Source organism: Rhipicephalus microplus, unplaced genomic scaffold (assembly GCF_043290135.1).
Source record: "Rhipicephalus microplus isolate Deutch F79 unplaced genomic scaffold, USDA_Rmic scaffold_83, whole genome shotgun sequence".
NCBI classification, from domain to species: Eukaryota; Metazoa; Arthropoda; class Arachnida; order Ixodida; family Ixodidae; genus Rhipicephalus; species Rhipicephalus microplus.
In genome coordinates, this window is record NW_027464655.1 from 73181 (window position 1) to 91277 (window position 18097).

Consider the following 18097-nt stretch of genomic DNA (forward strand, 5'->3'; position numbering starts at 1 on the left):
CGCTCGCCGCCAATCACCAGGCAGCCAGCATTGACGATTAGAGACATGGAGGCCATGTTCTTCACGGTGACTTGGAAGTTTCGAGCTCCCTGATGCTGCACGCAGTATACCTCTGAGAGGCCGACTATTGAGGCCGTCGCATTAACGACGATCTCGGCACTAGTCCCTGTAGGGACAACAACGTGGGAGACAAGCGCCTTCGAAGGCGTCCAAGACGCGACGGGCACCATGACTCGTACTGACGGACGCCCCTGACGTAGAACGATCAGGGACGTCCTTAGCACTTGCAAACCGGGTGAAACTCCTTATAGCCTTTTACTGGAGATGATTAGGAGATTGAAATGTGGGGCCACGCACATGGGGTCCGACATCAAGGACATGGTCAAGCTGCACCATGAAAATGCCCCCAGCCACACGTCCTTCATCGAAACCAACCTCGTGACCCGCAGCAACGCTCCGGTAGTCCCCAATTGCCCTTACAGTCCTGCATTTGAATCCCTGACAATTCTTTTATTTTCCCGTCTGAAGAGATAAAAGAATTCTGGAGAGCGTGAAAACATTCCAAAATATTTTACAGCGTTCCTGTGAGACATTCCCATTGATGACTTTCAAGGTACCTTCTTGGTGTGGCAGACACATTTCCGCAAGCCTATTGATTTAGAGGAAATAAATCTGGAAGAATTTGAACCATTTGTGCAGGTTTCATTATTGAAGCTATTTTCCAGCTATTATTGAAGATTTTACTATTATAACAGACCCTCTACGTTCCCTGAAACCGCGTTCTAAAATTGTTCATTCATTCATTCATTCATTCATTCATTCATTCATTCATTCATTCATTCATTCATTCATTCATTAGGTCATCTATTCCACTGACAAATAAGAACTTTGAAGATTTCAAACAGACACGGTTTGGCGCCTTTTCAGTTGACGCGTTCTAAGGTAGATGGAGCCACCAGCTCAATCGATGCCATGGTCCTCTATTCTTTCTACACCTTCCGCTTTCAGCGACGTGCTTTAACAAGAGCTACTTTGGGGGAGAGAGCGGCCTCGTGACCAATATGATATGCTCTCCCATTACACAAATTTGTGTTTAGTGTTTTCTAAAGACACCTTATCATTACGTTTCACGCCTGGAATTTCTCTTTGCACCCCCAAATGCAATATAAACAAACAAAAACGTAGTTCTCTCACAATAAAACAAATGTTGACATAATTTGTGGTGCATTCCTAATTTTAGCTCAACACCGTGAACACAAAGTAAACGAGTACACACTTTTATTGCGCAAAAAACAAACAAACAAACACACTGGGCTGGGGGATACTTACGCTTCGTCTTTAGGACTTGCTCGTCATAGCAATAATATGTCCCTAGTAGGGTACACTTTGTGCATACTTTTTATTGTATGATGTGGATTGTGGATTATTGTGGATTGTGGATTATTGCGGATTATTGTGGATTCTGGATTATTTCTGCCATTGTGGATTATTGCAATGTGATCGAGAAATTTAAAAGTGGCTTGTGTCAGTGAAGCTTCCACATATGGCTGCATTCGCTGTAATGGGTAGCATGTTATAAACCACGAGCAAATATGCTCCTGAAATGTTTTCGAAATTGCTTTGCACCCACTACGTGGTTACAAGGGAACACGCGCAGTACCGTGTTGTATTGGGTGGCCGGCTTTAAACCATGAAGTAGTTATATGTAGCTATCACGTGTTCTGACGACCTATGGCAATGTACACTTGCAGTGTTCAATAGTACTGCAATATTACACGTTGTATTTCAGATACTGTGTACAAGACGCGTGTTTTTGTAAAGCAATTTATTTGAACTGCATTTACAAACACAGGAAGTTCTTCTCACTGTAATCAGAAGCTGACGCATGCCTGCGTGGTGAAACACCTGATTTCCACGTAAATTGCCTGAGCTGGAGCCTTATTCGGGCCAAGAAGTTTTCACGATTTATCTTATTTGTATATTTCTCGATTTTTCGGTCACGAACAAGATGATGATTTTTCGGTCAAAATGAACGACGCTGATGCCCGTGACGGAATTTTTGCTAAAGGAGCTCTTTAACGCAATCGCAAGCGTCTCGCAAGCTTTCAAGCTCAATAATAATGCTTCACGTGCTAGTTGTATGCATGGAATGGGAAGCTATCGGACCAGGCAAATGATCTAGCAAACAAGGTTTTAAAGTATTCTCTGTGTCATGCTCAGTTTTGGGGTTTTTATGCATGCAGTAGGCTTTGATGTGTACCCCATTGTGTGTGAATGTATGAGTGTTCAACTATCGCTACAGTTGTAAACGATTTTATATAATATGGTCGGGTTCTATTCAAAACGAATGTCCTCAGAAATACCGATCTGTTTTCACGTCTGAGGAAAAAAATCATGCTATTTTTCATATGCTCAGGGCACCTTTCCTTCAAGGTCAGTAGTCTCGAGTGTACTTTGTCAGGGGTCATACTTTACTTCCCAGTGAACCAAGCCGATCTAGAATAGAACGTAACATAGATGATAGTACATCCTGTAAATGCTTGTATGCCAAAATTTCTATTACGGTTTGTCAAGAGCACTTCTTACCCTTTCGCGTCTTGCTTTTTGGTCATCTTGATTTTTACGAAGCAGAAATTTGGGCTTCACATAAAAAAAAGAGAGGTATACATGTTGTAGTTATACGCGGCTTAGTGACTGGATCAATTACTTTAGATTTCGTTCGACGAGCATTTAGGGGTAATTTTTTAAACAAAACCAACACAATAGTTCATTTAATTGTCCCCTTGGTGTTTTTTGGATGAACGTAGTGCACTCTATTAAAAAATAAAGGCAGCTTCGAAACGGGGGCGGCAAGTCTAAAACGAAGAGTGGAGTTTGGTTGGCCATCTGTTGACCCGAAGGTGGCGGGACTGAATACCGGTCACTGCTGTCGCCTTTCGGTGAAAGCAAAGTGTTGTAGGCCCGTGTGCTTGTATTTAGCTGCACGTTAAAGAACCCCGAGTGGTCAAAATATCCGGAGCGCTCCACTACGGCGCCTGTCATAATCATAACGTAATGTTGTGATGGAAAAGCACAACACATACTGCGCCTCCGTGAAAAGCGTGATTCTCTGGTATGGCGATGTTGCCTTGGGTGACTTTAGTGCGTGTTCGCTAGTGTAGCCCGTGTGCCAGGCGAGCTACATAGTTAAACAAAAATATTTCCCATCTGCAACGCCTTATAATTTATACGACGCTGAAGACAACATACTGATTCGACATTACTCGTAGTTTCGTTCAAACTGCATTATACATTCATTAAAATGTCACTTATATCGACGACAATAGCGGCCTATTATATTACCGTTCGTGAGCTTGAGGGTCATTTCTAGTACGTCATATTATCAAAATTTAATTAGTTTTATTCGCCATGAATACATGATAAGATTTTGTTTTTCAAGTAAAAGTTCTGCGCTTCTATGATAACAGTGTGCTTGGTAAGAATCTGTGCAATCCGGCTCGCCACTACACACACCTCACTCGCCGTGCGAACAGCCCGAACGCTTCGAAGTGTTCGAAACAACACCACATATATTTAGGGATGGTCCACTTTACGTTTCGCAATAAAAAAATGTTGTTGTAGTTTTTTAGGGGATTTTATAGCATGGTAAAAAACGCTGCTGATCGGTAGTCGAGGCTTCAGAGAACGCGCAAGTCAAATAATACAGTGCAGCATGTGGCCTGCAATTTACAATAAATTCTCAAATTGATGTAAAAATTGCTTTCTCTCCTCTCGAAAAATGATGATACATGCTGAAAAATTATTCGCCACAGCCATTGCATCAGCCATTGGCTGATTTAAGCATGGAGCATTCGGTCGTTGCAGGGGCCGCCATCCGAGGCCGCGCCATGTTGCCACGTACACAAACAAAGAGAGAGAGAGAGAGCGAGAGAAAGTGTTCAATGTCACGAAGTGTGCATGACGTACCTCCTTCCCCCATGTCATCATTCCCTGCTTAGCTTCCAGCGCTTTTGCCTGGACGAGAGAAGAGAGAATGCCGTTGCAGTGTGTGACATACCTTTGTAACTCCACTGGAATCGGCAGGGTTCTGATTTTTTTTTTTCGGCTGTAAACTTTTGAGGCGATAAGCTTTTTTACCGAGTCCATATCATGGCTACCTCGAAAAGTGTTAGCCCCATCACAGTGGTCTAGTGGCTAAGGTACTCGGCTGCTGACCCGCAGGTCACGGGATCGAATCCCGGCTGCAGCGGCTGCATTTCCGATGGAGGCGGAAATGTTGTAGGCCAGTGTTCTCAAGTTTGGGTGCACGTTAAAGAACCCCAGGTGGTATAAATTTCCGGAGCCCTCCACTACGGCGTCTTTCATAACCATATGGTGGTTTTGGGACGTTGAACCCCACATATCAATCAATCAATCTATCAATCAATCATTCAATCGAAAAGTGTTGTAGGGTCCTTTTAAGAATGCAAGAATGGACACCATACCATAGCGGAACCACATTTCTGCGTGGTTATTGCATTACGCATACTTTCTTTCTCTCCCCATGATCACTCTTCATTAATTTTTTCCCTGCCCCTTTACCCTGTCTCTTTTTTCTTGACAAAGCAGCAGGCTAGATTGTCCTAGCTTATGCCAATCTTTTTGTCATCTTATAAATTATCTCGCTTCCTGCGTTGTGCGTGGACATGTGTGTTTGTTTGTTTGCGTGTAGACCATCGGGTATTTATTACGTTTATCAAGCTCCTTAGATGAAAGAGACGATAATGAACGAACGGAGGTGTGTCCACAGTTCATTGTCTGTTGTCGTCTGCTTCCATTTAATTGTGAAAGTTGTAAATGCTCGTTCTGATTCTGAAATTAGATTTGAGAAGTTGTTGACCGTGCTCTGAAACAACCAGTAAAGTTACTTTTGCAACGTTATCTAGAAAAACTGCGATAGTACGACTCATGCGATAAGGTAGACGCTTGTAATCTCGCATTACTAAACTTAAAAAACAACCAACCTAATCGAACTTCCAGAATCGTTTTACTAAATAAGGGCGACTTCAAACAATATGCTTTCGGTGCGAAATGTAGTATGTTTGCAAATCAACGCTTTAAGTGATGTTATGTGCACCTGAAACAAACAGGATATACCCCTCATCGCTACACCATGTATTACAACGCTATATCCATGATTCAGTACACAGGCTACAGGGTGGCTAACGGTAAGGTAAAGGTAACGTGAAGTTCAGTATTCTGTGACCCTCAACGTGTACAAAAGTAGCCGTAAACTGCAACTTGCCAGATCACTGTGACTGAAGTCGTAGTTGGCTCAATGTCGTTGAAATAGCAACGGCACACCAACAGAAAATGAATATGTCAGACGAACGCATCGCCTCAAGGCGGTATTCACGCCAGCGACTGACAGAAGTTCCGCGACCGATGTTCACACCTGCGAGCGCGAACCATCCGTTGTCTCACCACGTTTCTCACGCTTGTCTTGAAAGACCATTTGACAGGTAAACAACCCTCAGCCTATACCGACGCTTTGATGCAGTGCCTACTTTGATTCAACAGGTTTGCGACGCCGACTGGAGCCGAAGAATTCGCAACTTCACCGAATCGGTCGCAGCTACAACTGCAGCTTATTTGTGATAATGACTATTGCATCTTCCGGAAAACGTGCGTCAAAAGTTTCCCAGAAGTATGTAATTGTACTACTTTTTAGCTTAAGGGGAACCGGATTTATTATACGACATATCTTTCTCAAATGGCGGCGCAGATGGCGTTTCTGTCGGGCACACTTCTGAGCAATAAGTACTTGTTCAAAAAGCAGCTTAAGTGCATAGTGAAGGGCACAACGTGCATTTGATCGTGCGTTGGCGGTGATATAGAGAAACGAGAAAAAAGAACAAAAGGCAGAGAAGTTAACCAGATGCTAGGATCTGGTATGTTAGGTATACATAATAGTACATTAGCTCAAATCAAAAGAGGGCGCTCTTTGAAGTGTGTGCTGTCCTCCATCACATTGCCAAAGATAATATAGAGCGAAAATCTTCCAGAAGAGCGGAAGGAAATAAAGCAGGACAAGACCGCCGTTTAGCTTCACATAGAGCGCAGACGCAAGTAAAACAAGCCGATCAGACAGCCTGAAGCAGTCTGAATTGAAGATGACGCGTCAGCAGCAGCAGGGACACGTCGACGGTTCTCATGAATTTCAAAAAAATACGACAAAGCGCTCTCGGCATGTTAGCGTCCCCGTCATCACTCCATCCACGCTCCACACCCTCCATCCACCGCCGTGTACCTAGCATATCGCTGTCTCCGCCGGGCTATAGCGGAAATCTTTCATAAAGCCCACACGTCTGCTTCTTGCCTCGCCCATTCCGTCTTCATCCCCCTCCCCGCCACCCCTCGGCTGTCCACGTGCTCATCCCTGGCGGTCAGTCGCTAAGCCTACTTCACTTTGCATTCCAACGAGGGGTGTCGGCGGTGAGCAAACGGAGGACAACGGAACGAAATGGATGTTTCTGAAGGCGACCGAAAGCGGGGTATGAGCCGGCTCGGTGGACAATCAGAATCGAATCGGCACGATGTCGTCGAAATGTCCCTGGTTGGAGAGCTCTATTGCTCACATACGCAAGCAGCTCACGATCATGCGTTCGATGACGCTGCAGCAAACGACAGACACGGAACTGAAAATCTGGGAAAGAGATTGAGCTGGCGGCGTGCATCGAGACATGACTTTGCATAAACTTCGAATTCGCGGGGACAAGATGATGTCCTTCGCGGCGTCTGCTCACCCTACCTCCCCCCCACCTTCCTACCCCACCCCCAGCATCTTCTCAAGAGAAAAACATTGTTGGGAAGGCCGTTTTCAGCCCCTGGCTTTTCCTCGTAAGCGTTTGCTGTTTTCACTGCATTTGTGGGCGCACTTGTCATCACGCTTCAACTTATCATTTGTTCACTGATCTCCTCGTGATTTCGCTATGTGTAAAAAACTCGGCATAACTTAGTTCATAGTTTCTTAAGTTCTGACTTAGGTGATAAGGTTTCATTGAAACGAACGTGTGCCCTTCACCTGGTTTGCTTAGTGTAGGGTAGCAAACCGGGTGCGTGTCTGGTTGACGTTGACCTCCCTGCCTTTTCTTCCTCCTCCTCCTTCTCGATAACGAAGCGAGAAGAACTCTTTCTCTTCGTGCATGTTGAAGCAAGTGCTAGGGAGTCGAACAGAATGTTTTCAAATGTTTTCCAGCATTCGTTTTAAATCCGTCAGTATTCTTTCGCAGGCATGGTCGAATGTACTGAGAAAGGTTATGACTAACTAAGCAACCTTAAACTAATGAACATTTCAATAGGAGGCAATATACAGGAGGTCATTTCAACGCTTATCTCGGTCTTCGAATGTAATACTGCATTGTCCTATGATGCCTTATGTCCGCTGTCACTTGTAAAATTTGAGTGGCTATATGATATGGTACGTCGTCAAACATCCATAAAAAATGAGTGAACATGCCCCACGCCCCCTCACCACCGCCTAGAGCACTCCATGTGGCGTCTCTCATAATCATATCGTGGTTTTGGGACGTTGAACCCCACATAATATAATAATAATTATTATTATCGACTGCGCATAATTGACGTAAAGTACTGAACAGTGAAAAAGAGGAGGAGGGGTAATTGTGGCGCACGAGTAAGTCACGTTACTAGCCGAAACAGCATATGCGAATCCTGATGTTGATATAAACTTCATGTTCTATACATGAACGTACAACAGTGAAAAAAAAAATGAACAACTTACAGTGGAAGTTTTAGACTTTGCCATCGCTTACTAATTATTGACATCATATATACGAGTGAGGTAAAGTTAGCCAACGTCCTTATATGTCCAACTCACCTCAAACACCGAATTACAGCGCTTTGTGTACAGCACTTTGAGTACACATGGTGTTCATTCTTAGAAGCACGATAGGACTCAGATACCTCCATATGACCTCTCTTTCCTGACTTTGTCGAGTCACGATCCCCACTTCTTTTGCACGATCGAAGGAGTCCCCATTCGACTGACCATTCGTAAATTATGTATGCACCGTTCATTTGGTTAACTTCACAACGTGTGACAGACAAATACCCAGATCGGGCGCCTGGCTTTCCTTGGAAACACTGGGACGTGGTAAGTCATGAAGACAGTGTCTTCGACGGAGCGAATAAACCACTCGTATCACTTGGCACTCACACATGTGCATACGCGCATCGTTCCTTTATTGCGGCTGCCACTCTCCTTTTCCACCGACTCGTGAGTCCCTCTGGGCAGCCTCGCGACGATTAATCTGGCAGTCCGGGCACCCTCATGCATGCGTAAAGAAAGTGTGCACATTCTTCACGCCAAGAGCTGTTCGTGGGTTCGAGCGGTGGGGCATTTGTTTCCGACGCTCTCCACGAAACGGTACGGGACGGCTGCTCGCTTCACTTATAACCATCCACATCCACAGCCATGTCGCTTTTTAAGTTAAACTGCTCGGACGCGATCGACTTGGCGTAATGCTAGAATCGCCTGACATTAGGTTGGCTCCATAGTGCCTAGCATTCACTATAATTTATCCTTTTTCTCTCTCTCTCTCTTTATGTAACTCTTCTCATGCTCTTGCACGCCTGAGACCTCACGTTTCCACTTTCAGGCCGTCTCGATGAGAAGGTCCCCCTATAGCGTTTTGGCGTCAATAATAAATGGATTGCTTTTGCGAGAGAAAATAGAAAGAAAAAGGGTCCTTCCTGCCGGCAGGGCGACAGTTGTTAATTAACTTACCACAGACTTCGTGTAAGAACGAAGGACTCCCTGCACGCTCGCCGTTTTCAGCGAGCTAGCGTTACTGTCAAGTTGCGGTTCAGGCCTGATGGAGACTACACGATGTGTCGTGCCGTAGTAGTTGCTCCACGGGCTTGTAGACTCTATAGAAACGCGTTGTGTTAGTGATGCTAGCTGGTGAGCAATGATAACAATAATGATTAATCACACCAAGTTCTTACTTCGATGAAAATGTTATTATGTTCTTAACACGCTTCGCTGGGCATTGTAATTTAGATTAGAACGATTTCATAGACTATTACATAGAATACTTGGTTAGTCAACCTGGTCGGAATAAACCAAAAAAGCCGAATAGAATGCGGTAGTATTGACACCTCATATATTACCTCACTTCTCCTCTCTTTCTAAAAGTGGTTAGCATATACGCCTTTCGCAATAACAATCGATGTGGACCGTATTCGTGAAAATATCGAAGTAATAACGTTACACGTGTCCTCTGCAGTAACACTCGCTACTCAGAGAATTAAGACAGAGGGTGGAGCTATAGCTGCACATGTTTTCATCGAGGTAGACGTGGTTGATTCAGAGACCACACCATGCCGCGAGGTGAAAAATCGCATTAGGGCGCACACTTGGAAGCAACTTTTCCCGGAAGAACATTCTTCCTGCAGGGGGCTTGCTACACTGCCTGTCACACCAGGCCGTGCATGTAACGGAATCAGCTCCCCGCGTGCTTCACCTGCGCTCGCTTGCATGCGCAAAAAAAGAGAGGCCAGTATGAATAGTTAATGCGCCGGGAAAAGACTGTGCCCGAACCAAAAGTTTGCCACCCCGGGGCCGCAGCCGGTGTCACGGCTCGTTTCGCCGCCCCGCACTCTTGACCGCACTTGCGATCGCGGCAAAGCACTTAGCGTTTCGCGCGTGCCGCGGTCGCCCGAGTGCTGTCTTTGCTCGCAAGGAAAGAAGAAGGACGGAATAAAGTGTGCAAGTGGGGCTGGTAGCGAAGCCGTTCGTTACTGTTTGGTGCCTCGTGCAGGCCGTAATTAATGTAAGGGAAGCGGCAGCCGACGTGCGAAGGCAACTCATTATTATTTGGAGGCCGGCGGCGCGCGGTGAACTTGGCGCGGCAAGCGGTGTTTCGCCGTGGCCCGGGCCATGGGCGGCCTCATATTTTATGGACGCTTCTTTCCTCGGAATCCGGCGGTAAAGTCTCAGCCCGGGGTCCCGAGGCGTTTGTTGGAGCTGTTGGAGTGTCGGTGTGTGTGCGGTTACTGCCGTGCGCGCGGCGTTTGTACCGCTAACGACCCCCAGTTTTGCGCTCAGGCACAAAAACTTTCTTTGAATTCAATCTCGGTGAAAGAGGCGCATTGTTTTGATTGGTGGAAAACGTGATTTGATTGATTGGTTTGTGGAGTTTAACGTCCCAAAACCACCGTATGATTATGAGAGACGCCGTAGTGGAAGGCTCCGGAAATTTAGACCGCCTGCACCCAAATCTGAGCACACGGGCCTACAACATTTCCGCCTCCGTCTGAAATGCAGCCGCCGCCGCAGACGGGATTCGATCCCGCGACCTGCGGGTCAGCATCCGAGCACCTTAGCCACTAGACCACCGCGGTGGGGCGCTCGGCGAAAAACACTTGCGAGTTTTTGTATAATAGCAGCGTTGCTTAAGAGAAACAAGTGTTGATTGTGTTCGCGTGAAAGGAGATAGGCCCGATACGTGACAACCGAAAAACACTTCAGTGAAGGACGTCAACGCCCGTGTTACTCGTCATAATAGGTCGGTAAACAAAAGTAAAACTCACTCAGACTCACTCAAGAAATATGTCTCGCGCTTTTGACTTTCTCGGACTCACATTCACCAAAATTTCCATGTGTCAGACTCACATCCACGAAGAATTTCTTTAACCAGACTCCCTCGTAACCAAACTCACCGAAATATTACTGATCCGTACTGACTCAGACCCAAGGCCTAATCTGAGTCTGAATGACTCTGAGTGAATCAATCGTGAGTGAGTTCGCCAACCAATAGTCGGGATGTTTTACGTCACGTTGTCTTAAACCCTATAAGTAAACTCTGGGGATCCAATGCTGTGGATATTGATACCGCTGCATTTATTGTGACGTTTAGTCGGCGCTCCAGCACTATAACGTATCGTGTGTATTGTGGTAGGTAGAATTTCGAAGTTTCGTTTATGAGGTACGCATTTTCATCAGTTCGTGCTTGTTTATTATCTCGTTACAATACGGGCGTGTTGCTTCTTCTGGATGACTCTTGCTCTCGGACGGCTTTGTGGACCCCAGCACCTACACATGCCAGTGTGACACTTGACACATCAGAAACAGGGAAACTGTAAAAGCGAGTTCTGGCAAGTATGCTTACACATTTTGAAGAAAAAAAAATGGCAGCATATCCACGGTGTGAATGATGGAGAGTGGGGCGAAGCATCCGTCCGTCTATTCGTTCTTGTTTCCGTCCGTCCAAGTGTCCGTCTGTGTGACCGTCTATGCGTCCATCCACCCGTCCGTGCGTGCTTCTGTTCGTGCGTCCACACGTTCGTCCGTGCCTCCGCCCCTGCGTCCGTCCATGCGTCCATCCGTCCATGCAGCTAACCGTGTGTCCGTCCATGCATCTGTCTGTGTGTCCGCTCGTCCATCTATTCAACACTCCAAGTACCATAATCTCGCATCTTTTCATCATATATTCCGCTTATAGCCGCACCGCCATCCAGCGGACATTCCAAGGACTAAACGAGAGGTGGCACACGCACACTTTCTTACGGCTTGCACTTCGGGTCTACTTCCCACCTTTAACCACCTCGAGCCTTCATGCATGGTATATACTAGTTCACTGTATTCATGGCGCTGCGGCCCAACGCTCGCTAAACCTTTCTAAAACCAAGGAGGTTACGCCCAGCGAGTACAACGTGGCAACCTTTTACTGTCAGATAGTGCTCAATGTACCTACCAATGACTGCTAATGGGGAATGAGAGACCGGAGAATTCGGCTTTTAGTTAACGCGCATGCTGCGAATTTTTTTATTGTTCAACAATGCACAGGAGAAATATCCCACCGGCACCACCTTGCAGGTAAAAACATAAGACAAGTTGCGCACTACTACGAGGGATGAGCGGGTGCCGCTTTAAGAAGCTTCGCCCCTGAAAAAGGCTTATTTTTTACATTGAAAAAGATTGTTTGAGCTGCTTGTAGTCACAAAAGCAGCCTATGAGAGATGTATCGCTACTGCGGTGAGCAGGTGGTATCACGGGCGATAATGTTGATAGACTCGCACGTAGACTCTAAGCATTGTTTACCCCCTGGTATAGTTATTTTTTCGCGACGTATGCTGCTAGAGCACAGCAACTTGGTTAGGTGTTGCATGTTTTGGCGCCAATAATTTTCCCGTGCATGGAGCAATTATTCGTCACTTTTCCCGTGTTCCTTGGAGAGTGCACCCCGCAACACAACTTACCATGTTCTGGGCCCACTGTCTGCTGACTCTAATCACGCTGGACCTATCTATTAACCGTGTGCGTTGTTCTTATTCCTAACACTGCCCAAGTGATTTGTGCGTCGAAAATGAGGTCTGAATTGACTTTAGAAACCAGTAACCACAAATGTAACCACAAATGACAAAAACACCGCTGAGTAGCACTCGAGCCATGTGATTACCTTTGAGCTTCTGACGACTTTCGCTTGGTATATCTTGTGCTTTTCTTTCCGTTGATTTTGTAGTGTTTCAATTTTATAATTGTACCCTGGTGTTCGAGTGATCATGTGACTTTAGTTGTAACCTCCTCTTTAATATTTCCTTGAACTGAAGTTTTCTTTGCGTTTTATCTTCACTTTGGTTGGAATGGCTAGTGTATAGCAGGTTAGACTGATCTAGGATGCATGTATATATATATATATATATATATATATATATATATATATATATATATATATATATATATATATATATATATATATATATATATATATATATATATATATATATATATATATATATATATATATATATATATATATATATATATATATATATATATATATATAAAAAAAACTTCTGACGGGATTCAAGTAAAAAGTATACATTTATACATTTAAGCGCAGATAAGATTTTATACAAGCAGAGGCATTACGTCGTTGCCATGTACTTTTCCCCTCTTAATAAATTTCTTTCATTCCATGATAATAGTTTTGTCAACACAACTATAAACTTTATGTTGCCGTTGCTCATATTGAACTAGTTTTCTTTCCATCGATTTTATGCAATTGTTCTAATACCATGATTATAATGCGTAAAATATTTTTTCATTGTGATTTTGTCATTCTAATCTGTTAGCAATTATAATGCCTTCATCATAAGGTAATTATAATACGGCAAAGATCACATCGTCCTCGTAAGGCAGTGAACTTCGTCAAATAGCACTGTCATTTTATTACTGTCTTTACACCTTTATCGCGTGACCATCATTAATACGTCGGCATGGCACCATCGTTCTCTTATGCCATCGTTGTCACTGCTTCGACATAATGAGCGGGATTTGTGTTTCGCATATCGTAAGTTCAAGCAAAGGTTAGTGAAGGCTGGCCTAGTACATGGCTGGCCTGGTACTGGCTGGCCAGTAGTACATGAACTATTTGTCATTAGTACATGAAATACATGAAAAACACATTTGAGAGTTTCGCTTAGTACGGGAAAGCTGCTTTTTCTATTGTTGTGCGACATCGCAACAGCCAATCACTGCAGATGGCGTAACGCAACAAAAGTGAAATTCCCCCATTTACTTCAAGCCTGCCGTTCGCAGTGCGACTTCATTTTCTTCGCAACGCACCTGGCACATTAATTGAAAACAAAGTCCGCCCGCCACTGTGGTTGAGAGGCTGTTGTGCTCGACTGCAGATGCGAAAGTCGCAGGATCATACATACGAGCCGAGGGGACAGCATTTCAATGGATGCGAAGTGCTTTAGGCCCGTGTGCTTATATTTATTGCACACGCTGAAAAACTCCTGATGAAATTTCTGAGGGTCTCCACCACGGCGTGCCTCAACCACAGAACGGTCTTCAGACGTAAAACATCAGCAATTATTATTGAAACTGAAGTACAAAGAGAGAAGGAAAACTGGTGGGGGCAGTGAGTTGACCAAAAAAAAGAAAAAGCTTCCGCAGCAACGATTGCCTTCTGCTGTATTCATTAAGAAGGTACAATAATAAACCTTATGTTAAGCATTTTTAAGCATTGCCAGGGTTGCAAGATTTCGTACTCGGTACATGTTTATCGTGGTGCCGAGGCAAGAGCCTTCGTACAGTTACGCTGCGTTCATACATAGCCTTACTCTTACCTTTATCATTTCTTCTGTCTCTTATCTATGATTACCTCTTTCCCACATCCCACGTGTATAAAAGGTAACGCATCCGGTCACGGCTTGGTTAAACTTAATGCTTTTTTTTTCCCTCGTTTCTGTCTCTCGTAAATGCCAACAACCGTGCTCGATGGCTCTCGCGTCACCGATCTCATTGACATTGAGAACTTTTCTTTCAGTGTGAAAACGAGGTGTAATTGCTCTTCCTTTTTTTTTAGTCCTGAGTGCCTTTTTTGTGTTCTCACGTTTACAAGTATGAATGTTCGCTCCTTGATGAAGATCGCGAGTACTGAAACTGTCAAGACTTATTAATGTGAAAGGAGGGCGTTTCAATAAACCGGTGGTGGACGTTTAATAGGTCGTAATGGCAGATGGGGATAGACGAAGAAGGCGAGAAAAAAAATATGCGAAAACACTTAGGGTGTGCAAAATTAGGCGGGCAGGACCAAGAAATGGGGAAGAAATGACTCTGCTTCAATCACTATTCGGGATTTGTTATAACGAAAAGAAATAAGTGACCCCGCTTCATTGCACTCCTTGCAGATGGTCTGAGCCCTACTACTAGCACCCCCCCCCCTGCCGGTGCACATACACACACACTTTCTCTTGTGAAACTGTTACCACATATCATCATACTTAAATCGGCTAATGGGTATCGCATTAGGCTTTCCCGCCCAATAATGACGTTATGTGCGTTTCATGCCGAGGCCCCTTTAACCTTTGGCTGTATGTAAATTTTAACTTAGGCCTACGCTTATGGACGATGACATCTGAAAGGAATAAAGGCGCGGGGGTCGTTTATAGAAACGAAGAGAAAATGTGGATGAGTGGGTCGGGGGATCGGCGCCTTTTTTGGCGCTAATAGCGTTCCGGTAAAAATTTTGCATTTGGTGCTCGTGAACTCATAATGTCCATTGTGCGCCTCATATAACACTAATGCGGCGTAAGTCAGCGGCCATTCTTATGCACCTAGTGCCGCTACCATAAAGAGACTGGTGCACGATACATCGCACACATAAATTCAATAACCACGTGTAGAGAACAGTGCAACGGGTTGTCTTCACGTACAGAAGATTTTTTTAAAGGTGTAGGGACATATATTGCCATTCCGCACTTTGCCTATTTTCCCGAAACGCCCATGCAGTAAAGAAATTGGGATCGAAGCATCGTCAAACGAAAGCTAGAAATATGTTACTGCCCGTATACGCACAGTCATTAAATAGCGTGAAACAGCCGGTATTCCTTAACGATCCGCGTTAAGTAGTGATTCATGAGCCAATCAAATTTTTTGGCTTTAATATTTTGTCTAAATACTTTACATGTATAATAATATACGCAAGGGCCTAAAAATTAAAACAGAATAACATTGAGGCAAGTTCGACGAGGCAGCAACCGAATAACAACAATAAAAAAGGTTAAAACTGTATATAGAAAGATAACTGGCTGAATAAATGTGGCATAGTTATGATTCCGAAGACCGATATAAAAAAATATACTCGTCCGATGAAAACTGCTGCTTGCAAGGAACTGTCGCGGTTTCTCTTAATGGAGGGTACGCGTAAATTAGCGCGCTCCCGCTGCCCTTGGGACGCATGTTGCGCGGGGGAAGGTTAGAGATCGTATATTTCCCTCAGCGGCGCCCTCTGCCGGAAAAGGGAACAACTGTACGCGGCCGTCGGTGCGTAATGTGCTCACACTCTAGGGGCGACTCCGTTATTCGCCTTGCCATACGTCGCCTGGAGGGGGCGTCTGCAGGTGTGTAAAATGTTCCAGAAGGCCGTTGGAGAAAGCGCACAATGTAAAGCGCAACGGAGGAAGCCGGTTAGTAGGAAAAGGCAGAGGGACATACGTATTCGTGAAAGACTGGGCAAGTGGTCCTTACTCAGACACAGTGGCCTGAAAAAAAAAAAGAGAGAGAGATACAATAAGAATATAAGAAAGGCAAGGAGGTTAACCAGGGCTGGAAAGTTTAGCAATTCGTATATACACGGCAACGACGTATCGCTTGCGTCGCATGGTAAAACTCACGGGCAGTTTGACGTGTCCATTACCGAAGATATACCTGCAAAAATGACGGACGTAAGAACATTGTCTCCAAATTTTTTTTGGCTGACACTGCAACGTCTTTTCCTTAGGCAGCATTTTGTGGTGGGACGAGTGTTTACAAACCAGAATACCAAATTGGGGCTAATTTCTAATTTTTTTCATTGGACTTCACAATTATGGTTCTTTCCTGCATTTATAAGAGTTATGTGCAGAAGATCTGGACAGTATGAAAACCAACATGTCCCGGCGTCAAATTGTCCATCCTTCCCACATTTCGAATGAAGCACGCTGTCCAGCCGAACGAAACTGATAAGCTGTGGCCTAATCATTGTGTTACCTGTCGGAAGCCTTTGCTTCAATGTACACCGGCCTTCAAGTGTGGGAAATACTTCAGCTCGGTGCATCCATCAGGTCAGAACCCGCTTTCTTGATATCTTTACTTCGTGCCTGCGTTGTTGACTATACTACAGCACTGACTACAGAAAACCCGAGACAAGACCTTCACTAACCCTCTACTCTTGTTACGAAGGCAATGCGGAGGAATACGGCACAATTATTGCTTTTGCACCAGATTATTGCCTCAACAATGCGTAATGAATGGCGCATGCTGCCGCTCCATCCGCTTATAATACGCGCAGAACTGCAGTGGCAGCCGAAGTGCTGCTCGTGGTCACACCTCGCTTTCTTTCCTTGCCGACGCCCCCTTGGAGACATGTCGCATGGCGGACCGAGACCAGGGGCCACACGTGCGCTTGAGACCCTCGAACCAGCCGTCGTGTAACGGTACGTTCTGTGTGCATTCGCTCGTGGCTGTCTTTTTTTTTCTCTTCCCCTCCAGTTTCGAGCTGCTTCTCCTGGTGAGGGTGTAATTAGGAAAAACGGTCCCCTTCAATCTTTTTCCGATGCCAAGTCACGAGGGTGCCCGGGTCCGGTCTGCCGCTGTACGCACTTCCTAAGCGCCGTGTGTTGCGTCCGGGTTATTGTTATGATGATTACGCTTAATGCGACGTCCCCTTCATTCTGCTTTCGTGCGGAGCGAATGTCCTCTTTTGTTTCCCCCAAAGCGACGTCACTAAAGAGCACACTTGCCCGCCTTCTCGCCCAGCGATGGGGTTGAGGGTCCTTCTTGGATCGCTAAGTGGCCGCGGTCGCTATAAAGAGACCCCGGACTTATAAAGATGGATGAACAATGGGCTGCGGTTCATGATACTCCGCACTCGGCATGTCGGGCTTGCATGCGTAGCAAAGTGGCCCTGCTTCTTCCTATATGTCCCACCAACTTCTGTGCTTCCGCTGCACCTATAGGGAGAGCTTTTGGTGCTGGCTTTTAGAGCGACGCTTACACAGAATTATAGATGGATGCGTCTGTTTCTTTGTCCTTTCTATAGTGTTTTCTGTGAATGTATAGTGATCAGTAATAAATAGACGACTGATATCCTACGGCTGCCATCGGATATACTCTACGGATGCTTATGTGAAGATCTTGCCGAGAATTTGTGGCTAGTTTCGAAGAGAAGACTCATTCTACAATGGCAAAGAAGATTTTTATGGGGCACAAGAACGTACTGTCCTAGGCTTTGGTAGAAGATCCGCGCATTACCACTTAAATATTCACCAGATACAAATATAGTTAACACAACCTGTAATAAGATTCCTGTTTGTGCGATAGAAAGTGCATAAAATACGCCAGTTGAAGTGCACATACGTAACAAAAAACACAATTTTATGATTCTTCAAAGAAGCTAAGTTGGATTGCTACTTTTTGAAGGGAAATGACAAAGTTTTGCCCAAAAGAAAAATAAAATTGTTGCCTACGATATCTTTTTCGATTTTTTTCCATGATTCAAAGATTGTTTATTTGTGACAGGTAGTAACTGTAAAGAACTAC